Genomic DNA, 25,072 nt, shown 5'->3' on the forward strand with positions numbered 1-25,072 from the left:
GCACTTTGGGAGGCTGAGGCGGGCGGATCATGAAGTCAGGAGATCGAGACCATCCTGGCTAACACGGTGAAACCCCGTCTCTACTAAAAATATAACAAAAAATTAGCTGGGTGAGGTGGCGGGCGCCGGCAGTCCCAGCTACTCGGGAGGCTGAGGCAGGAGAATGGCGTGAACCTGGGAGGCGGAGCTTGCAGTGAGCCGAGATCGTGCACTGCCCTCCAGCCTGTCTGACAGAGCGAGACTCCGTATCAAAAAAAAAAAAAAAAAAAAAAAAATATATATATATATATATATATATTCTGCAGTGTAAAACAGAAGGGGAAACAAGCAAATTTCTAAGCAATTCTTTTTTAACAATACTCACAAATATATGTGTGTTCATGCATAAATGCCCACATACACATTTCATTACCTTTCCCTAAACATTTCAGGTTGAACTCAGAAATGTAATTTTATTCTGAATAAATTAAATGTGTGTAAGTACACTAGAAAATATCACCTCAGTAGATTTACATCCAGATACGTTGTTAACAGAAGTCATGCTCCTTTTCCCTCCCTCGTGCACAATCCTCAATTCTTCCACTGAAAGAATCTATATGATAGTAGTGCCAAATCAGGTATCCCCATCTGATAATTACAGTGAGCCTTCCTTTAGAAATGTTTAGGCCAAACTGGAGTAAAATGGTGAACTATGTTTTAATAGAAGTATGCACATATATTTGTAGATGTGTTATTTAGATACTGTGTCTACATGCATTTTTAAACAGAATCATTACATAATCACCTGGGTTATTTACTTGTTCTTCTAGATTATAAGCTAGATTTCTCAGTCATTAGACCTATTTTTGCTGATAGAAAAAGCTCCACTCTGAACTGACTTTGCCTGGCTTTCATTTGGCAATTATCTGTTAACCTTGCCACAAAGACAGCTTTTAAGAAATTGGCACCATACTGTGGTTTTAATATAGTATTAAAAATGGTCACAATAAAGGTAATTAATAGAGCATCTTCAAAAGTTTAGTTTTTTTTTTCTTTTTTAGCAGTCAAATGTTACAAAGATTTATGAAATATTACTATTTCTCTCAGTGCCATCCCCTGGAGGTGTCCAATGCTAACAGACTAGTATCAACAGTATCATTCTGCATCCACACCTTTCTTCATACAAACAAATGCCAGTATGCACACATGCATGCAAACACACACACACCCACACACCCATGCCACACCACTTATTTATTGCTTGGCTGTTGTTCACTGAAGTATTAGGGCTAGACAGCAGAAAGATCATTTAGGAAAGTATTCCAACAGTTCTTATGAAAATGAAGTGGCAGTAGGATTGCGAAGTTGGAGAAAGATCAAGGAAGCAGATGGGAGACAGAATTGAAAGGAATAATGATTAAATGAGAAAGGGAGGTGGAGAGGATGAAACGTGCTGACGACTGGGTCCGTGCTCTTAACATTTTAAACAGAAGTAAAAAGTTATGAGCAAAGTCAATAAGAAAAGGACTATTTAATTTTGAATATGTTCATAGGAAAGACTAAGTGATTTTAAAACCATGGGAAAATAAGTTAAAGAAGCATTTAAATACTATGAGGAAACATCGAAGTCTTGTAATTGATAAAAAAGTTATGTCAAACTGCTCATACGCTTGGCTCAACATAATTTGAAAAATGATTAAAATGTCATTTCATTTTGCCACCACAACATAAGCTCCATATAATGTAACCAGATCATTAAAAGAATGGGACTGCTTAAATTAAATGACAAGTTTGAGGCTTAGAACATGATGCACTTAATTTTATTTTTTTCTTTGAGTTAAAAATATCAATGTTAATCAATTATGGCAAGATAATAACCTGACTTATACAATGATTTGATTTCACTTTATTGCCTTCTATTAATTCCACTGAAAATTTCATTTAAAATAATTGTTTTAATCCAAACCTGAGTAAACCCTACATATCTTTTTGCAAATGCACAAACCAATATTTTAGCCAATAAATAAGTTTTTACATCAGGGTCCATATTTACTCATTTTAGAAAACACAGCTTTTAAGTTTGGCTTAAAACACATATATTGTTTTTGCACAAAACAACATGAGGTAGCTTTGTCATCACAGAATGTAAGAATACAAATGGAATCAAGTTCTCAATAATTAGGGAGGGAGAAGATTGTTTCTACCACATAAAGTATCTCCGAGCAAATTCAAAAAAACCACCTACTGTAGGTAAACAAAGTGTCATTTAATTGTACTTTAGCAAGTGAAAGTTATTTTATACGGAAAGGAGATCTCTGTAGGTGAGTGCATCCTATTCCCAGGATAATCAATTTACATGTGGAGCAGAGATTTTATTCCCATCCCATTTGCCCCTTCAGCTAGACACTCTTGTATAGCAAAAAATATGTACAACCATATATAATGGTTCTTCTAGGGAAGGAATAAATAGTAAATTTAATTTTAAAATATAATGAAAAGTAGGATGCACTCACTAAATAGTTACGCAAATTAGAATCACTTCTATAAATTAAATGATAAACAATGTATATATAACAACTTCTTATGCAAATTAGTATTGCTTCTATAAACTGTTGACCCTGAGACTCTGAAAATATTACTGCATCCATGGGTAGTATAGTGTGTCCTTTCTTAACTCCCTGTATTAATCCAGTTTCTCCAGAGAAACAGAACCCATAGAAGGTTATCTATCTATCTATCTATCTATCTATCTATCTATCTATCTATCTATCTACCTATCTATCTATCTATCTATCTGTCTATCTATCTATCCTCTATCTATCTATCGAGAGAAAAAGAGAGAGAAGGAGAGAGGAGAGAGATTTATTTTCAGCAGTCGGCTCACATGATTGTGGGAGGAGCTGGCAAATCTTAAATGAGAGCAGGGAAGAGTTAATGTTGCAGTCTCAGTCTGAAAGTCTGGAGGCAGAGATCCAACTTCCTAAAGGGACCTCAGTTTTTTTCTCTTAAGGCCTTTAACTCATAAGATGAAGTTCAGCCACATTTATGGAGGGTAATCTGCTTTACTCCATGTCTACTGATTTAAATAATTAATTACACCACCACACTCCCCAAGTTCCATGAAATTTATTTTTTAGTCAATTTTCTCTAGAGACATATCCATTCTTCTGAAAATCTCAGTTCACATTAAGTATACTACTTCCCCCCTTCCCCTCTCTTTCCAAAAGCCCCAGTGGTACAAGTTTAAGTACATTTGATGAGAGTATAAATTTCTTTTCCAAAAACACTTCATGGATAACTAGGCATCAAAATGCTTCTCATAGATAAATTGAGAACATATCATTCTTTGTCTAAATCCATTTTAGAAGTACAGTTTTCAAATTTAATCAGTGCCTGCTTTAAAAAATACACATGTATTTTTTTCTTCTCTAAACCAATAGGCCATTAATTGAAATTTACTTTTCTCATGAAAATCGTTTTAGATAAGTGGATTATAGTTTTACTTTTAGACAAACATAATTTTTCAATTTTATCCTGAAACTTTGAAAAAAATATCTAGTTGATATAAAAATTAAAGATTTCATTTCTTTGTTAAATATAATTTAATGCAATCTATTTTTTTTTAAAAAAATCATCCTTGATACTGCTGAGAAAAACACTGTAATTCCAAGTTACAGTCTGCTGTTCTAAGCTTACATGGATAAAAAGAAATCCTGAAATGACAGAGCAAATTCAAAGCACAAGTGTGTTCTCATTCTACTTGATTCATTGGAAAACTCTTTAAAAATTTCCTTGAATCTTCCTGACTCTGGCATGTTTATACCTTGACCCCATAGCCACTGATTGCGTGAGGGATCTTGAAACTGCATATATTGATGGAAGATTTATTGCAAGAATTCCCCCCAGTTGTTCAAACTTGTTTAAATGCTTGTCCTTTGCAACATGACTTTTCAGCTCTTGACTCTGGGCCGTCCTCGTCACTTGCTTTTGTCAACAGGATGGTACTAAATGTGATCTAGAAAGAAACTTGGCAAAGTGCTTCCAAATGTTGCCTTTTGCCCCCTGTTGCTCTTGAAATTCAACCACTGACTAAAAAACAGTTTTCTAGATGTTAAGAGTCTCATGGCTATTCACACCCATCACCCAAGGCGACAGCCAGATATATTAGAGTGGCCATCCTGGATGGCCAGCTAAGCTACTAGCCAACCCTGTCAGCTTATCATTGACATGTTAACAAGTCCAGAAAAGATCAGTCAAACTTGACGATACAGGCAGATTTGCCCAGTTGATAAGTGAACTCATAACAAATGCTAAATTCTTATTGCTTTAATCACTGGGATTTGGGTTAGTTTGTTATATAGTAATAGCGAACATTTTACATGGACTTTGCTATAGTCCCAGACAAACATTTAAACTTATTCAACTGGCTTCCAGCATGAAGCCATGAATCTGATTCCAGCATGAATCTGAAGATTCCTCTGCAAATCAGGAGTACTGATTTAAATTACAAAGGACATCATATTGACAATACATTTCCCCAACTAACATCCAATCTTACCACTCACATGCAAAATACATGAGAGACTCAAACACTCATCTCCACTGTAAGACAGAATTTTGCCATTTTGCTTGTGGCTGGGACTACAGGCACACACCACTGTGCCTGGCTCATACTGTTTTAATTAGGGTAGCTTTGTACATGTTTTGACATCAGGAAGTGTGAGTCCTTTAGTTTTTTCTTTTCTTTTCTTTTCTTTTTTTCCTGCAAAAAGTGCCATTTGGATTTTGGTAGGAATTGCATTGAAACTGTAGATTGCTTTGGGTAGTATAAATATTTTGACAATATTAAATATTCCATATATGAACAGGGAATGCCTTTCCATTCATTTATGACTTTAATTTCATTTAGCAATATTCTACAGTTTTCAGTATACAAGTCTTTTGCCTGCTTGGTTAAGTTTATTCCTAAATATTTTATTATTTTTTATGCTATTAGAAATGGTATTGTTTTAATAATTTTCTTTTTGGATTATTAATTGTACATGTATTTAAAACTACTAGGCCAGGTACAATGGCTCACGCCTGTAATCCCAGCACTTTGGTAAGCCAAGGTGGGTGGATAAGGAGGTCAGCAGATGGAGACCAGCCTGGCCAACATGGTGAAACCCCGTTTGTACTAAAAATACAAAAATTAGCTGGGTGTAGTGGTGCATGCCTGTAATCCCAGCTAATTCGGAGGCTGAGGCAGGAGAATTGCTTGAACCTGGGAGGCAGAGATTGCAGTGAGCCAAGATCACACCACTGCACTCCAGCCTGGCGACAGAGCGAGACTCTGTCTCAAAAAAACAAACAAATAAACAAAAACTACTAAATTGGAGGTGTATTTGGAGATGTATTTTCTATCTATAACTTTACTTGTTTATTGATTCTAATGGATAAATTTGTGGAATCTTATGGTTTCTAAGTGTAAGATCATATTATCTGCAAACAGATAATTTTACTTCTGCCTTCTCCATTTGGATTTATTTTATTTCTTTCTCTATCATAATAGCTCTAAGACTTCCAGTATTATGTTTAATAATAGTGGTAAGAGTAGGCATCCTTGCCTTGTTCTTGATCTTAGAGGAAAGCTCTCAGTTTCTCACCATTAAGTATAATGCTAGCTGTGGGCTTTTCACATGTAACATTTATTATATTGAGGTAATTTCCTTCCATTTCTAATGAGATGAGTTTTTGTACCATGAAATGGTGTTGAATTTTGTCAAATGCTTTTTCTGCATGATTTGAGATAATCATGTAGTTTTTGACCTTCATTCTATTAATGTGCTTTATACATTGATTTTCACAAGTTGAACTATCTTTTCATTCCAAGAGTATATTAATATTCCATTTGTTTATGGTTGTATAATTCTTTTAATGTACTTGTGAATTTGATTTGCTAGTATTCTGTTCAGAATTTTTGCATCAATATTCATCAGGGGATATTGGCCTGTTGGTTTTTTTTTTTTTTGGTAGTATCTTTGTCTGGCTTTGGGTAATCTTCTTCAGTTTTTCAAAGACTTTGAAAATGATTCTGTTAATCTCTCTTTAATGATTGATAGATTTTGCCAGTGAAGCCATCTAGTCCTGGCATTTTTATTGTTGGAAGGTTTTTGTTTATTGATTCAATCTCCTTACTATTTATAGGTCTATCCAGATTTTTTATTTCTTCATGATTCAATCATGGCAGGTTTTACGTATTGAATTTATCTACTTCTGGGTTGTACAATTTGTTGGCCTATTGTTCATGATAGTCTCATAAATTCATTTTATTTCTGTGATATTGTGATGTCTCCTCTTTTACTTCTAGTTTTTGTTATTTGAGTCTTCTCTCTTTTATTTTTTAATTAGTCTAAAGATTTTTTATATATGTTGTTCTTTTCAAAAAACCCTTTCTTGGTTTTGCTGATTTTTTTATATTGTTTTCTACTCTGTATCTTGTTTGTTTTTGCTCTAATGTTTATTATTTCCTTTACTGATTATCTTATGGAAGTTCCATTGTATGTAACAAATTGCTTTTCTCATACTTCTTTCAGGATTCTCTCTGTCTTTGACATTTGACAGTTTGATTATAACCTGCCTTGATATTGGCCTTCTTGAGTGTATCCTAGTCACAGTATATTGAACTTCTCAAATGTGAATGTTCATTTCTTTCCTCAGATTTGGGAAGTTTTGGGCCACCATTTCTTCCAATAAGCTCTCTGCCCCTTTTCCTATTTTCCTTCCGATACATCCATAATTCATATATTGGTCTGCCTGATGGTGTCCCATAAGTTCCTTAGACTTTCTTCACATTTCTTCATACTTTTTTTTTGTTCCTGTGAATGCTAATTTCAGATAATCTGTCTTTAAGTTTGATTCTTTTTTCTACATGATCAAGTCTGCTGTTAAACATTTCTAGTAAATTCTTTAAGTTATTGCATTATTCAGCTTCAGAATTTGTTTGGTTCTTTGATATAGTTTCTATCTCATTGTTAGTGCATTATTTTCCTGATTTTGTTTACTTGTCTATCTGTTCTCCTTTAACTCATTGAGTTTCTTTAAAATGGTTGCTTTGAATTCTTTGTCAAGTAGTTCATAGATCTTCACTTCTTTAGGATACTTTTCTGGAGGTTTCTTTTTCTTTTGATTTGATCAGATTTTCCTGTTTCTTCATATGTCTTGTTAAATTTTACTGGGATTTTGGCACTTAAAACAAAACAGTTACCTCTCCCAGTCCTCAAAGACTGGATTCACAGAGTGGAAGAGCTTCACTACTCAATCCAGCTTAATATTTTGGAGCCCTCTCCAACTTTTTCTGGAGACATAACTTCTCTTGGCTTGCAGATCTAACTTTCCAATTTGAAAAGTTGCAAAGTTTATTTTTTAGCAGCTCGTATTCTCTTCCTCCCTCTGGTGTCTGTCTACAGTAGTCCAGGCTCTACTGTGTTTCAAGAACCCACCAGTCTCTCCTTTGTTCTCAGAAGCCTCCAGCCATCCAAATTATGCCAGTTCTCCATCAATGCTACAAATCAGGCAAAACAGAAACCAGTTCCTTCTGCACCTCCCAAACACCAGGACATTGAACATGAGACCCACTCTTTACGTTTCCTCACAAGAGAATAGCTGTAAATTGAACCTTTTCTCCTGGTTATTCCTAGCTGTGCCAGATTAGGGAAGGGCCATCAAAGAGAAAATGCAACGGTTTTTCTTACCCCTTCCAATGTGACTATTCTTGGCTTTTTTGCTTGCTTGGAGGATTACAAATTCTTAACTGGTTTCTGAAGTTTCTATAAAAGCTTTTTGGAAATATATTGCTGTTAGATCAATTGTCTTTGGAGGAAAACGGTCTGGGGCTTTCTGTTCTACCAACTTGTTAACATCATTCCTCACATACAATTATCTTGCGTTAAAAAGTGTACCTGAATTGAAAATATTTTTTGTCTTAATACAAATATTTCTAATCTTAATTCTTAAGCTATCTAAAAACATTTTAATATACACATTTATAAGGGAGAATTGCAACAAAATATTTCAATGGCCAAAATTAATTCAAGGTATATTGAATTTTATACAATTTAAAATTATTTGATTTCATGTTTCTTTACTACTTATTATTTAGTTCAGTTTGTGAAAGGAAAATAAATCTTGGGGTCCCAAAATCACTAAGCTAAAGGGAAAAGTCAAGCTGGGAACTGCTTAGGGCAAACTTGCCTCTCATTCTACTCAAAGTCACCCCTCTACTCACTGAGATAAACGCCTATCCGATTGCCTCATTTGGAGAGACTAATCAGAAACTCAAAAGAATGCAACCATTTGTCTCTTACCTACCTATGACCTGGAAGCCCCCTCCCTACCTTGTTTGTCCCGCCTTCACCTTGAGTTGTCCCACCTTTCTGGACTGAACCAATGTACATCTTACACATACTGATTGATGTCTCATGTCTCCCCAAAATGTATAAAACCAAGCTGTGCCCCTACTATCTTAGGCACATGTCATCAGGACTTCCTGAGGCTGTGTCATGGGTGCGTGTCCTCAACCTTGGCAAAATAAACTTTCTAAATTAATTGAGACCTGTCTCAGATTTTTGGGGTTCAGAGGATCCATGGGGTATTTCATAGTGTAACAGCCCTTTCAAAGTTTACTTTGAATGTACTTGTTTGATTATAATATAGTCTCAAAAATCTCAAAAGTCTAATGGACTTGTAAACTATTCAAATAAAAAATGAAGAGTAATATGTTTTTATACTTTTAATATTAGTTTTAGTTGATTATTTAAACCTTATATTTTAAAATATGATTAATATTAAAATGAAGAAAAAGATAACATTTTACCACAATATAGAAATTCTTATACAATCTTTATCTGTGCACTACACTAAAATAACTAAATGTTTAACTTATACCATATTAACTAAAATTGATAATAAACTATTTTCTCCACTAGGTAAAGTATCACAGCAAGGCTCATTTCATTGGGATGTTTTATTTATTTGTATGTTGCTTTCGTGTATCAAAACATTAAGCAATACACGATAAGTAATGCAAAGTGGAATATACATCAAAAAGTGTATTTTATTAAACATTAGTTTTATTTCTAAGTTTTTTATTCTGTGGCTGTATAAAGCACAGTCATGCATTACTTGCTCTATTAAATCTATTTGTCTGAATAAATTTTGCAAGGGAGGAGTAGAGACCAACACATAATATAAGATTAAGAAGATTTTATTTATTTGTTGAATTTCCGAATCATTTAGCTTTATTTTGGAACAAGAGACGCAAAGACTGTCACTTATGCTCAAAGTGTAACATAAAATATTGCCAAGTTTGAATTTCATGATGATTTATTACGAATATATTTGCTTCCTCTTTTTATAATCCCCTTTAAATAACATAATGTGTTGAATTAATAAATTATCCATTTACTAAAAAATCAGTAAGTTATCCATAATGTATTGAATTAATAAATTATCCATATTAATAAATTATCCATGCCTGAATTGACTTTGCTAATAACCTCTTTATAACAACTTTAATCCTCATAATCAATGGGACTAAATAAAACAATTTTATCAAGTTGTACATTTGACAAGAACATTATGTAAGCATACACAGTCTGTGTATAGAAGATAATGGCTATAACACAAACTGGCTTTAACTTCCAAAAGAATTTTGGTTATAAGTGTGTCAGTTGAGAAAAATGACGAGACAGGTCTCAGTCATTTTAGGAGGTTTATTTGCCAAAGTTAAGGATGCACTCCCAGAAGACAAGTCTATCCCTTTCTCTGAAGATGGTTTTGAGGGCTCCAAATTTAAAGGGAGAAAGGAAGGAATTGAACCCCAAAAACTGGTTTCAAGCCAATCTCATAACTTCTATGACTTTTTCCATGAGATATTGGTAAAACTATTATATAACTTTGTCAAAGTTAACTTATAGGTTAAAACCCTATGTGTCTTAATGGCTCATCCATTTCAATTAGGTCTTCAAGATGCTGTATCTCCTATTATAGAAGAATTACTTAATTTTCATGACCACACTCTTATAATTGTTTTCCTAATCAGTTCTCCGGTTTTCTATATTATTTCCCTCATAGTGACAACAGAATTAACACACACTAGCACTACAGATGCCCATGAAGTAGAAACTATATGGAATATCTTACCTGCCTGCTATTATCCTAATTTTAATTGTCCTCCCATCTCAACATATCCTATATATGATACATGAAATTAATAACCCCTTTCTCACTGTCAAAACAATTGGCCATCAGTGATACTGAATTTATGAATATACAGATTATGAGGACTTAGGCTTTGATTCTTACATAATCCCTACAACAGACTTAAAACCAGGAGAACTATGACTCCTCAAAGTTGACAATCGAGTATTTCTCCCAATAGAAATTCCTATTGTGTATTAATTTCATCAGAAGATGTTTTACACTCATGAGCTGTCCCATCACTGGGCCTCAAAACAGATGCCATCCCCAGGCGCTTAAACCGAATGACCTTGACCACCACATGGCCAGGCCTTTACTATGACCAATGCTCAGAAATCTGTGGACCCAACCACAGCTTTATACCCATTGTTCCAGAAATGGTCCCCCTAAAATGCTTTGAAACCTGATCTATATCCATACTCCAATGTCACTGTAAAGCTAATTAGCATTAACCTTTTAAGTTAAAGATTGAGGATTCTGAACTCCCCTGCAGTAAAATGCCCCAACTAGACACATCCATGTGACTCATTACTATTTTATCCATAATCATAACTCTATTCGTCATTTTTCAATTAAAAGTCTCAAGTTTTATTTACCCTTTGAATCCCACACCAAAAGCAATTAAGACGCAAAAACACTCAACACCTTGAGAATTAAAATAAATGAAAATTTATTTGCCTCGTTCATTACCCCAATAAATATTAAGTCTACCTATGGCAATCTTAATTATTTTATTTCCCACTATGCTACTTCCCACCCTTAGCCATTTAGTCAACAACCAACTGACCTCTATTCAACAGTGACTAATCCAACTTGTATTTAAACAAATAATAACAATGCATAATATCAAGAGACGAACCTGATCCCTTATGTTAATTTCCCTGATTCTCTTTATTGGTTCAACTAATCTTCTTGGACTTCTACCTCATTCATTTACACCAACTACTCAATTATCAATAAACTAAGGGATAGCAATTCCTTTGTGAGCTGGAGCAGTGATCACCAGCTTCCACTTGAAGACAAAAGCTTTCTTAACCCACTTCCTACCATTTCCTACCACAAGGCACACCTATCCCACTTATCCCCATATTAGTAATCATTGATACTATTAGCCTATTCATTAAACCAATAGCACTAGCTGTACGATTAACAGCCAACATTACAGCCGTCCACCTACTAATGCACTTAATTGGAGGAGCTACTCTAGTATTATCAACTATTAGTTTATCCACAGCTTCAATTACACTTATTATTCTAGCTTTACTAACCATCCTTGATTTTGCTGTAGCCCTTATTCTAGCCTATGTCTTTACACTCCTAGTAAGCCTCTGCCTACACGACAACACATAATGATCCACAAAACTCATGCTTACCACATAGTTAACCTTAGCCTCTGACCGCTTACGGGAGCCCTTTCAGCACTACTGATAACATCCGGCCTAGCCATATGATTTCATTTTAACTCTACTCCCCTCCTGACTAACTCTAGGCCTATTAACCAATACATTAACAATACATCAATGATGACGTGATGTTACCCAAGAAGGCACATTCCAAGGCCACCACACATCAATCGTCCAAAAAGGCCTTCGATACAGAATAATCTTATTCGTTATTTCAGAGGTGTTTTTTTCCGCTGGCTTCTTCTGAGCATTCTACCATTCTAGCCTAGCCCCGACTCCAGAACTAGGGAGATGCTGGCCTCCAACAGGCATTTACCCTCTTAACTCTCTAGAAGTCCCTCTCCTTAATACATCTGTTTTACTTCCACCTGGAGTTTCAATTACTTGGGCTCACCACAACTTAATAGAAGGTAACCAAAGACACATACTTCAGGCACTGTCCATCACAATTGCCCTAGGTATTTACTTTACACTTCTATAAGCCTTAGAGTATTTCGAAGCCCCTTTCACTATCTCTGGCGGGGTTTACGTCTCAACATTCTTCATAGCTACAGGCTTTCACAGGCTTCATGTTATTATTGGATCAACATTTCTTACTGTCTCTCTATTCCGCCAACTAAAATTTCACCTTACATCCTACCACTATTTTGAATTTGAAGCCACTGCCTGGTACTGGCACTTTGTAGACATAGTATGTCTATTCCTATATGTTTCTATCTATTGATGAGGATCTTACTCTTTTAGCACAAAATAGTACAATTGATTTCCAATCAATTAGCTTTGGTATTATGTGAAAAAAAGAGTAATTAATCTAACATTAGCCCTAGCAACTGACACCTTACTGACACTCTTACTAGTAACAATCACATTTTGACTCCTACAACTTAACATCTATACAGAAAAATCCAGCCCCTACGAATGTGGGTTTCACCCAATAGGCTCTACCCGCCTCCCCTTTTCCATGAAGTTTTTCCTAGTAGCCACACATTTCTCCTCTTTGATCTAGAAATTGCCCTACTACTACCCCTACCATGAGCTTTTCAGACAACTGACCTAAAATTAATAATTAGTACAGCCCTCATATTAATTATCATTTTAATCTTAGGCTTAGCCTATGAATGAACCTAAAAAGGATTAGAATGAACTGAGTTGATAATTAGTTTAAGTCAAAATAAATGATTTTGACTCATTAAATTATGATAGATTATAATTACCAAATGCTATTTATATTAATATTACATTACCTTTTATTATGTCTTTAATAGGGGTAATAATCTATCGATCCCACCTGATATCATCCCTACTATGCCTAGAAGGCATAATACTATCAATATTTATCATAAGTACTCTCATAACTTTAAACATACATTTCACACTAGCATCCATAATACCTATTATCCTTTTAGTTTTGGTAGCCTGTGAAGCCGCTGTAGGTTTAATCTTACTGGTTATGTCCTCCAGTACCTATGGTCTAGATTATGTACAAAGCCTGAATTTACTCCAATGTTAAAAATTATTATCCCAACTATTATACTACTTCCAATAACATCTTGCTCTAAGAACTCTATAATCTGAATTAATACAGCCTCCCACAGTTGACTCATCAGTCTCATCAGCCTGCTATTCTTCAACCAATTTAATGATGATTCATCCAACTTGTTATTAACTTTCTTTCCTGATCCACTGTCATCACCCCTTCTAATTCTGGTTACTGAATTCTAATACTGGTTACTGCCCCTTATAATTTTAGCAAGCCAATATCATCTATCCAAAGAATCACTCCTGCAAAAAAAGCTTTATATCTTAATGTTAGTTTCTCTACAGATATCTTTAATTATAACATTCACAGCCACAGAACTAATCACATCTTATATTCTCTTTGAAGCCACGCTAGTCCCCACCCTAATGATTATTACTCGTTGAGGTAATCAAACAGAACGCCTTAACGCAGACTTATATTTCTTATTTTATACACTGGTAGGATCCTTACCTTTGCTCGTAGCACTTATCTATATTCAAAATGCATTCAGCTTACTAAACATATTAGTAACAACATACACTTCCCAAGAATTGGCAACCTCCTGATCCAGCAACCTTCTATGACTAGCATACATCATGGCATTTTTGGTAAAAATGCCTCTCTCTGGACCCCACCTGTGACTCCCTGAAGCCCACGTAGAAGCCCCCATTGCCGGCTCAATAGTACTTGCAGCAGTACTCCTAAAATAAGGCAGCTACGGAATGATATGGCTCACTCTAATCTTTAACCCCATGACAGAATACATAGCCTACTCTTTCCTCATGCTATCCCTATGGGGAATAATCATGACAGGCTCCATTTGTCTACGCCAAACCGATCTAAAGTCACTCATTGCTTACTCCTCCATAAGCCACATGGCACTCGTTATAGTAGCTATTCTCATTCAGGCAGCCTGAAGTTTTATAGGCACAACGGCCTATATAAAATGCTAGATGTTGAGAAGTGCACAATTTTCATGTAAGAGGGGACTAGAAAGAACATATTCATGCTTTCGTCTGACTCAGTGAATCTGCATTTTTACATAAGGTAGCATAGACAAATAGGGGAAAATGCAGGGATTCTGTGTTTTTACATAAGCCAACAAAGATAAGTGGGGCAGGAGAACAATCAGATATGCGTTTGTGCCACGTGGGCAGAGGGGTGACTGCATCTGTAAAGATATAAGCTAACCATTTACCGTGCCATGGTGAATTTTAACAGAAATACTATAGGGTAAATATCTTGGAGCTAAGAATTTCCTTGTGGGCAAAATATGAGGAAGGTGTGTAGCTTCTCATCTTGTAACCACCTTATTTAGGAACAAAAAGGGAGAGGCAGGTTTGCGTGACCCACTTCCCAGCTTAACTGTTCCCTCTGGCTTAATGAGTCTGGGGTCCCAAGATTTATTTTCCTTCACAAGTGTATGTCGTTAGAGAATGTGAAAGAAACATTGGCAATCATCAACACCAAGAAGTCTATATACAAATAAGAACTTTGCATCGGGATAATATTGTATGTTAATGCTCTTAATTCTCCAGGGATGATTGAATAATAAAGATTACTAGTTTAAAATGAAGCATCTTAACTACAAGACAGAAAACTTTAAAATGTTATACATGGTGGAATATGAATTATTTTTCTTCAGAAAGAATGACTTCATTTTAATTTAATTTCACAGGAAGAACTGAGGTTTAAATACAATAGCTACCTCATCCACTTCAAAAGATTATTGAAAGAATCAATTAAGACAACATCTGACTTCATATTTGAAAAATAAAGGAAGACTTATAAACAGAAAGTACCATGGAAAGTAAATTTTTTTCATAATTATATGAACAATTGTCTCATTCATTCTAAAGGCATTCAATTAAAGGAAGTCCAGATAAAATGAAAATCAGTCCATTTTACACTGCTTATCAGCGAAAAATAATGCACGTTTCTAGCAATGATTTGATTAAACAATTTGAAAGGCTTTCAATAAATAATATGAATAGCGAAGAGTTTTTTATCCAAGACAAATGATAAAGATGATCGCTTGCCACTCTTATTTTGCGATTGATATTTCTACCAACAAAAGAAATTATTTCAGCAGTGCCCACATTTTTCAAGCATATCTTCTTGGTGAACTATGAGTCAGACAATGCTAGCTTATTCTTATTAATCAAATTTCATATAATGTCAATGTCAACTACTATGATTAATAATGTTCAAGTTGCCACAGTAATCTGGAAAAATAGACCTGATATTTTAAAATAATCTCTTGGACTATCAAACATTCTTTTAGTTAAAAATCAATCTTAATATTTGAATCAGTAATCAATATTTAAGTCTCTTTTTCACTCTGAATAGATATTTATTGTTTTAATTATAACATAATACATCAATTTTAAAAAGTATATTTTAAATAATAATTGTTCAAAATATCTTATTTAAAACTGTCTTATTCAGTTCAGGCTGCTATAACAAAAATACCATAGACTGAGTGGTGTAAACCACAAATGTTTATTTCTCACAGTTCTGGAGGCTGGGAAGTTCAAGGCTTTCAACATCAAGGTGAATATTGATTATATTCCTAGTGAAGGCCCTCTTCCTAGTTTCCAGATGGAAGTCTTGTTGTGTCCTCACATGGAAGAGATTGGAGGGAAGTGAATTCTCTTGTGACTTTTCTTTATGAGGGCACTAATCCCATCATGAGAGCTCAGCTGTCATGACCTAATTGCCTTCCAATGGCCCCATCTCCAAATAACACCACATTGAGGATTAAGGTTTCAGAACATAAATTTGGGGAAACACAAACATTCAAGCCATAGCGACAATTAAACAAAATTTTAAATGCTATCAGGCAGATTCAACTCAGCTGAAGATCTTGTTATTTATTTGCCAGCTATCTGACACTCAGTGGTTTGCTTCTAACATGCAAAGTGATGGGATGTTTCATTCAAGATTAGGTAATAAAAGATGGTAGTTTTCATCTGGCTTGCATATTCCCTCTCTCCAGTCTCTGTCTCTGTCTCAGTCTGTGTCTCTCTCTCTCTCTGTGGCTCTTCTTTCATGCTTACTCCGATTAAGCAAGATGTGTTATGAGCTGCCATATGAAGAAGTCCACATAGCAAGAAACTGAAGGAGGCCTTCTTACCAACAGACAGATAAGTACTGAGGACCCCACTCTAACAACCATTAAGGAACTACCAAAAACCATATGCGTGATCTTGGAAGTGAAGCCTTCCCCAGTCAAGTATTCAGACAGCTGCAGCCACCATTTGGATTCAGTTTTTTGAAGCAGAAGATTTATTCAACTAAGATATGCCTGGATTTATGACCCACAGATTGTTAATATATCTTAGTTAATTCAGGCTGCTACAAAACTGCCATAAACTAAGTAGTTTATTAAAAAACATAAATTTATTTTTCATAGTTCTGGAGCTAGGAGGTCCCAGATCAAGGCAGCAACAGATTTGGTGTCTCAGGAGGAGGAACTGCTTCCTCATAGACACTGCCTTTGTACCATGTACCATGTACCATGTCCATACACAGTTGGAGGGGTCAGCTAGCTCTCTGAGGTCTCTTTTATAAGGGTACTAATTCCATTCTTGAAGGTTCTACTATCATGAACTAGTTACCTCCCAAAGACTCCACCTCCTAATATTGCCACCTTAGGGGTTAATATTGCAACATCTGAATTTGGGGGGATGTAAACATTTACATCACAGCATAAGCTAATAAATATGTATTATTTTAAGCTGTTAAATTTGTCATAATTTGCTGTATAGCCAGTAGATAACTAATACTATCATGGTAATTAAAAATACAAATAGATGGCAGAAAAAATACAAATAGATCATTAATCACAGTAAATGTTACTGGAGTAAGCTAATTTACTGAGCAAAAGAGATTGAGAGAGGATGCGCAAGAGAGATTAGAATCCAGCTATATGAAGCTTACAGAAGTCATGTTTTGTGGAAAAAATATACATGTTGAAAATAAAGGAATGGAAAAAATCATAGCAACTATTATACCTAGAAAACAAAAAAAACTATATATGATATTCATATCAGGTATTATATTATACAAAATGTATTTATTTCAAGATAAACCCTAAATAATAATAAAAGGAAAAATCTGCTGAAAACTAAAAATAGGCAAGAAAATAACATTATGTATAAAGTATATAAAGCAGAAATTAATAAATGTGGCATGTGGGAGATGAAAGCTATTAGATGGGAGCTGGTCTGGCACTAACAGCTGGACCACAGTGTTTTCCTGTTGATGATAAACAATTTCACAGAATACCCGCACCAGACAAGACTGCAATGCACCAACCACAAAACTGATCAAACATGCCTCTCTCTTGGCTAGTGTGAAAAACTTTTGTTTCTTTGCTAATTAGTGTTTAGCTCCAGTTCATTCATCCTGCCTTCTAGATAAAAAATATAAGGGTTCAATCATAGAACTGCCTCCACTTTTAATATGATGCAATCCTGAGAAAAACCACAATTGTTTGAATTGTTCTACAAATCATTAACACAAGTTCAAATTCTGTAGCACACCCCTCCTAACATCCTATTACTGAGATACCACATCATTGCCGTAGTATGTTGTCTCTCTCATTGCACTGAGTCAACAAGCCCACATTTATTTGACTGTAGATTTGCTCCTGGTGGTCTTTGGATGAAGGGTATCAACAATATCTTTCGATATTTAACAGTTAAGGCTGACAATAATATCCATGATCTATTTTTAAGCAATTTATCATCAGTAAGCAAGGTACCTTTAAAAGCAGAAAAACCTTTAAAAGTAGAAAAAACAAAAATTATAATTAATGCAAATTGTGGCATCTGAGCTTTCTAATAAAAGTTGCCTATCAAACCTTCAGCCCTTGCATAAAAAAATGTTGATGAGGTGCTAATACATGCTTTAGGACTTAATAAGTTTAAACTTGATCAACATTAACCAGTTTCTTAATGAATAATAAAAACGCTACCATTTTTCTAAAATTTTGCAAAACATATTTTAGAGACATCAGCATTAATTAAGTTTAAATCAGCTAATTTTGGAAGTTGCTGGAAGCTTGCAGGTTCAATTTACCTTGTATTCTCTTTTCTTCTTCAACATTTTCTGTGACTCTACAAATGATTAACCAACAGAATAAAATGGCATGTTATTTGTCCCTATTTATTTATGTTAATTTCCTTTTCTTAAGTTTAAAGATTCATATTAAGTAAATTATATATGGGACTCAGATATTATGGTACAGTTCATGGTAGTAGCATAGCCATGATTATTCTAGACTTTAATGTGTCTCCATAATAGCTTACTCTAAAGCCAATAATTTTTCACATTTTTTCTAAGCATTTAAAAAATAAAATTGAGATGAGTTATCTAGTGAGACTTTTTCCAATTGATTCTGTCTAAAATGTATTTTAATATGTTTCTAAATTTAACAAGTGAAAGTTTTTATAATTAACCTGTATCCCAATTTTTATGTAGTTTAAAATTTATTTTTAATATCTATTTACATTTAACAACTAAGAAAACAAGATTTTATACATTAATTGAGACCCTCAGCATAAAATCCAAACAGTTCTGCTGCAACCTGACATGAACTCCTAAAAATTTCCGCTCTAGGCAAAATCAATAATAAAATTTTAGAGAGAATAAGGAAAAATGGGCTTCGGAGCATAACACCAAACAACTTTGTGATATATAAAAAATAGGAAAAGAAAGTAATAAAAACTTTAGCATAATTTTACATATTTGATTGTTTAAAAATACATAACTACTATAGTAAATATAACATTTTACTTGGTGAAAAATTGGAAGTGGGTATCTGAGGGATTACAGGTTACGAATTTTTGTGAAGTGATGGAGGAGGGTAATCTGAAATCAGATAGAAATTTCCAGCACCAGATATGGATGGGCGTGGCTCAAAATATGCACAATGAACTGAGGTAGCTGGTAGGTGTTTGAGGTGAGTACATGTGTGTTTCTTACGTGTTTCTATGCCTTGGATTCATCCAGGTACAGTTTTTTGGTTCAGAGTATTTCTTGCAGATAAAATCAAGCATAAGTAAACATGAAATTCAAGTTATGCTCAAATGGTTCCCTAATATATTAGTCACATTGGACCAAATTTGTTTTCAAAATAGGAATTAAGGCAAAACTGACTGTAATATCTTTCTATTTGGAATGGAGAATTATAAAATGTGAAAGCTAATGAAAACCTCTGTCTTTTGTCTCATTTACCTATTTTTGCTTACTTTATGGTTCATTCTGCAATATGTCATATCCGCAAATATATTTTGATATTTCCAGATTTTATTGACACTCCAGTGATATAACAGATCTGGGCTCAGAAACAAAGCACTTTTGATATCAGGATTTCTCTGACCTTGAACTTCCTGCCTTGCTCCTGAATACATTAACTTCACCTTATACACAGTTCTAGTAATTTGCCGTTCCCACATCTTGAGCCACATATAAAACAATAATGACACTCAGAATCAGCACAGGTAAAAAACCCTCACATAGGTGATCCACAATTGTCTAGTGGAGAAAAAGAAGGATAATGCCTTTGAGTGGTATGAATGTGCATCCCCACTATATATGTAGGGAACAGAACGCTAACTAGGATGATTTGATGCACTTATCAAACACTGAAGACGTAACTTTTCTAAAAATGGTTCTGTGACTTAATTATATGTTATAGATGTAATTATATGTCATAGATAATTACAGTCTTATAGATCAACTCTAGAAAAAGTATGTCATCATTGTCGGTAAACAATGCATAAAAAAGCTAAATAATCTATGTGTATTTTACTAACACTAAGATTTTTAAAAAGAATTAGAAGAAGACTAGAAGACTGGAAATAAGTATTATAAAAATTTAGCAATGATTCCTTTAAGTTGATTTATACAAGCTTAAATTTTTGGGAATTTTTCAAACTTTTTTTGTTTTTTTGTATCTTTATTTTTAATATTATTATTTTTAATTTTAGATTTGGGGGTACATATGCAGGTTTGTTACATGGATACATTGCATGATGCTGACGTTTGGGCTTCAGTTGAATCTGTCACCCAAATAGGTAGCTTTTCAACACACAATAGGTAGACCCAATAGGTAGTTTTTCAGCCCTTTCTCTCCTCCCTTCCTCCCCGTTTTTGGAGTCCCCGTGTCTATTGTTCCTATCTTTGTGTTCATGTGTATCCAATGTTTAGCTTCCACTTATAAGTGGGAACATGCAGTATTTGATGTTCTGTTTCTGTATTAATTCACTTAGGCTAATGGCCTCCAGCTGCATCCACATTGCTGAAAAGGACATGATTTCCGTTTTTATGGCCGTGTAGTGTCCCATGGTGACCACATTTTCTTCATCCAATCCACCACTGATGGGCACCTAGGTGGATTCCATGTCTTTTCTATCGTGAATAGTGCTGCAATAAACATGCAAGAGCAGGTGTCTTTTTGGTAAAATGATTTATTTTCCTGTGGGTATATACCCAGTAATGAGACTGCTGGGTCACATGTAATTCTATTTGCAGTTCCTTGTAATCTCTTGATTTTCTCCTAGTCCATTTATCTCTATCTTGTCTTGCTCAAAATTTAAAACAATGAAAATAATGAAAACATGAAATTGTTTGCTGTGTTTGCTGTGTACAGTTTTGCCCAAGCATTGTTTTGATTTACTGGCTCTCATCAGCACTCCATGTTGAGAGGTCTGAAATTGAACTGTCTCCATTTTCCTATAGAGTCAATTGGGTAAAAAATTAGGTTAGAACCCACAGCCACTTAGAAGAGAATCAAAGCAATGCCATTTTAAAGTGGTTCTTTCATAAAGCCACCAAGGAAACATCACAAGCAGATAATGTATTACATTGCATTGCATATGTTGCTATTACAATATCTGTAACGGTTGATGCCACTGCTTTGAGGATATGAATTTTAAGATTGTTTTCATTTTAGAAATGTTTGCTATAGTACATAACCCTTTCAATGACATCCTCCTTTCTAGCAATAGTTTTCTCACTATTAGGCTGTATAAACTCACACTAAGTTTATTTTAATACTCCTTAAAGCGTATGCTCAGATTTTGAGCTCTGAATCTTGAGACTTTATAAAACTGAATTTTATAAAGACAATATTCTAATTGAACATTTTTTTTCCGTTTTAAACTTAATCTAACCTCCAAATATAAGTTATTTCTTGAGACTAATATAACATTTTTAAAAAGAAAAGTTTATTCAGTTATGCTCAATGTCATTCCTACATACTTGCTGGAACTTTAAGAAGTTATGTAACAAAATCTTCATTTGAAAAACTATCGACTGAAACAAGACAGTATCTCAGTTCTGCAAGGAGAAGCAAATCAGTGCATTCTCTTAGAAAAGTGCTATTGATTGTGCTTCATATTTCAACAATCACTTTTTAATTTTTCAGCTAATATTTGATATCCAAAATTCCCCCTTTACTTTGAGATTATTCAGAACATCTAAGAATGATATGCCGTGAGACTGCCCATAACAAGATATGAGGAAAGGACATTTCTTCATGTTCTTTGAAACCCAAAAACTTAAAAAAAAAGGCTCACAATATTTTAGATACAGTGAGATTTCACAGAAGAAAAATAATCTTTTTACAAGCTTTCCTGCTCTGTAAAAGCTCTGTGAGATGAAGCAAGAAACTGATGAAGCACCTAAGAAATAAGGGATGATTTATCTTTGTGATTTCTCTCGGTGATTATGATGAATGCTAATAAGACTGCAGAATGCAAATGAGATCATGTAAAACAACTTAAGATTTTATTAAAGGGAGGAATAAAGAAGACACTCAATGAATCACACAATGCATATAGACCATCTGGCATCTGGACTATCTTTTTATCTTTAAGATTAAGAACTAGAACTACAAGAGGAATTCTAAGTATGCCCCACAAATTTAAAGAAGGAAAAATAAGTAGGTCTCTAACAAAACATTCCCTGTAAGGTAGAAAAAAATAAACTGAAAAATGTAAAAGAAAGAAGAAACACTGGACAAAACTAATTAAAATGCAATAAATTAAGTCAAGCTATATTAACTTGTTTGAATTTCTAGTTACTTTGCCCATTTTCCTTGAAAAAGCCATCTGCAGTGGCTATTACTACGCTACACTTTACAACAAAATTGGTTAAGGGACTAGGAGGCTGAAATCATTTGTGGAGGGCAGGTATACCAGTTCACCTTACTGTTTGGTAATCTCAGAAGGCTGAATGCTTCAGTTTTAACCCACTTTCCCAGCTAATAGCTCATGAACAGTTTTCCCCTGGGGAAAAATTAACACTTTCTTTTTTTTCTTTTTTAAATACCGTAGTTTTATTATGCCTTTTATATGTTTAGATATACAAATGCTTATCATTGTGTTACAATTTCCTACAGTATTCAGTGTAGCAGTATGCTGAATAAATTTGTAGCCTAAGGACAATAGGCTACAACATTTAGCCTAGGTGCGTAGTAGGCTAAACCATCTAGGTTTGTGTAAGTGCATTCTATGTCATTCACATGACAAAATTGCCTAATGACACATTTCTCAGAACAGATCCTGGTTGTTAAGTGACACATGACTGCACACATTTTGAAAAATAGAAAAATCATTCATTCCAACAAGATGAATGTATGCCAAAATTGTAATACAAATTCCATTATTCATTGGATTTGCATTGTATTTTTTTAATTATACTTTAAGTTCTAGGGTACATGTGCACAATGTGCAGGTTTGTTACATATGTATACACGTGCCATGTTGGTGTGCTGCACCCATTAACTCGTCAATGTTATCCCTCCCCCCTTTCCCCACCCCATGACAGGTCTCGGTGTGTGATGTTCCCCACCCTGTGTCCAAGTGTTCTCATTGTTCAATTCCCACCTATGAGTGAGAACATGTGGTGTTTGGTTTTCTGTCCTTGTGACAGTTTGCTCAGAATGATGGCTTCCAGCTTCATCCATGTCCCTACAAAGGACATGAACTCATCCTTTTTTATGGCTGCATAGTATTCCATAGCGTATATGTGCCACATTTTCTTAATCCAGTCTATCATTGATGGACATTTGGGTTGGTTCCAAGTCTTTGCTATTGTGAATAGTGCCTCAATAAACATACATGTGCATGTGTCTTTATAGCAGCATGATTTGGGGAAAATCATCTTGTGATGCAGTGATTAAGATATTGGAAACTATCACATTTAAATAAGTTTGTTTGTTGGTCTGTTCTCCACTGTTTTGCTGAAATAGTGTTAACAGCACTTCTTGATAGAGGCTCTGGTATGTGAATTCCACCTGCATTTAAATCAGCACGCGTTTTTTTCTTTGCCATTAAATTTTTAATATAAGAGGTCTCTATTAGTAATGTGTTAGTTTATTATAAGATCCAGTTATATGATTGCTCAAATTGCACACTACCCACCCCTGTCTTTTAAACCATATCAACTATAATGATACATACAAAAACAATGTGCAATAGTAATTATTAAGGATATATTAGATGTTTCTTGATTTTTTCTATTAAAAATGTGTTTATGGACTAGATAATTTAAGACTTTGGCTTTGGAGCTAGACTGCCAGGTGTTAAAGGTTCGTTTTCTGAGCAAATCACTTCACCTCTGTGTGCCTTAATTTCTCATTGGCAAATTGGGTTGGTATGATAATTAAATAGTTTGATTCATGTTAAGTGCTTAGAACAATGTTTGATACTATTTCAGCCCTCAACAAATACTAGTTATCATGAACTTGACTTATCAGATAGTTTTAAAAAGCACTACTTTGAATGGAAAAGATCTGTTACATACTAACTGCATGTAACTCATTCTATAAACATTGATTTTTTTCATGTGATTCAGTCAACGTCTTTAGTATAAAAAAATTACCAAGAAAAAAGCCATATACCTACAGCCAACTGATCTTTGACAAAGTTAACAAAAATATACACTGAGGAAAGGACACCCTATACAATAAATGGTGGTGGGAAAATTTGATAGCCCCATGCAGAGGAATGAAACTGGACCTGTATCACTCACCATACACAAAAATTAACTCAAAATGGAGTAAAGACTTAAACATAAGGCCTGAAGATATAAAAATTCTAGAAGAAAACCTAAGAAAAACTCTTTTGGACATTGGCCCAGGCAAAGAATTCATAACCAAGATCTCAAAAGCAAATATAACAAAAACAAAAATAAACAAATGGGCTTTTAAAACTAAAAAGCTTCTGCACAGTGAAAGAAATAATCAACAGAGTGAACAGAGAGCCTACAGCATAGGAGAAAATAATTGCAAACTACATATCCAGCAAAAGGCTAATATCCAGAATCTTCAAGGAACTTGAACTTCTCAACAGGAAAAAGCCAATAACCCCTTAAAAGTTGGGCAAAAGACATGAACAGTCAATTGTCAAAGGAAAATACATAAGAAGCCAACAAACACATGAAAAAAAGTTCCACATCACTTATCATCAGAGAAATGTAACTTAAAACCACAAAGAAGTACCATTTTACACTAGTGAGAATGGCTATTAATAAAGTGTAAAAAAAAAATGTTGGCGAGGATGCAAAGAAAGCAGAATGTACACCATTGCTGGGAATGTACATTAATATAATCTCTATTAAAAACAATATGGAAATTTCTCAAAGAACTAAAAACAGAACTACCATTCAATCCAGCAATCCCACTACTGAATATATACCCAAGGGAAAAGAAATCATTATATCCAAAAGATATCTGCACTCATATATTTATTGCAGCAGTATTAAAAATAGCAAATACATGGAATCAACCTAAGTGTCCATCAATGAATGATTAAAAAAAGAAATGTAATAGACACACAGACACACACATGCACACACACACCCCCCACGGAATACTACTCAGCCATAAAAATATGAAATCATGTCTTCTGCAGCAACA

At 34.4% G+C, this 25,072-nt stretch overlaps 1 pseudogene; it reads left to right on the top strand.

The window, feature by feature from the left end:
- The window catches only part of LOC129144380 (ATP synthase subunit a-like), a 192,459-nt pseudogene extending 180,891 nt beyond the window's left edge, over positions 1-11,568 (top strand).
- Positions 11,569-25,072: the final 13,504 nt, after the last annotated feature.

This window comes from Pan troglodytes, chromosome 5 (assembly GCF_028858775.2).
Source record: "Pan troglodytes isolate AG18354 chromosome 5, NHGRI_mPanTro3-v2.0_pri, whole genome shotgun sequence".
NCBI lineage: Eukaryota > Metazoa > Chordata > Mammalia > Primates > Hominidae > Pan > Pan troglodytes.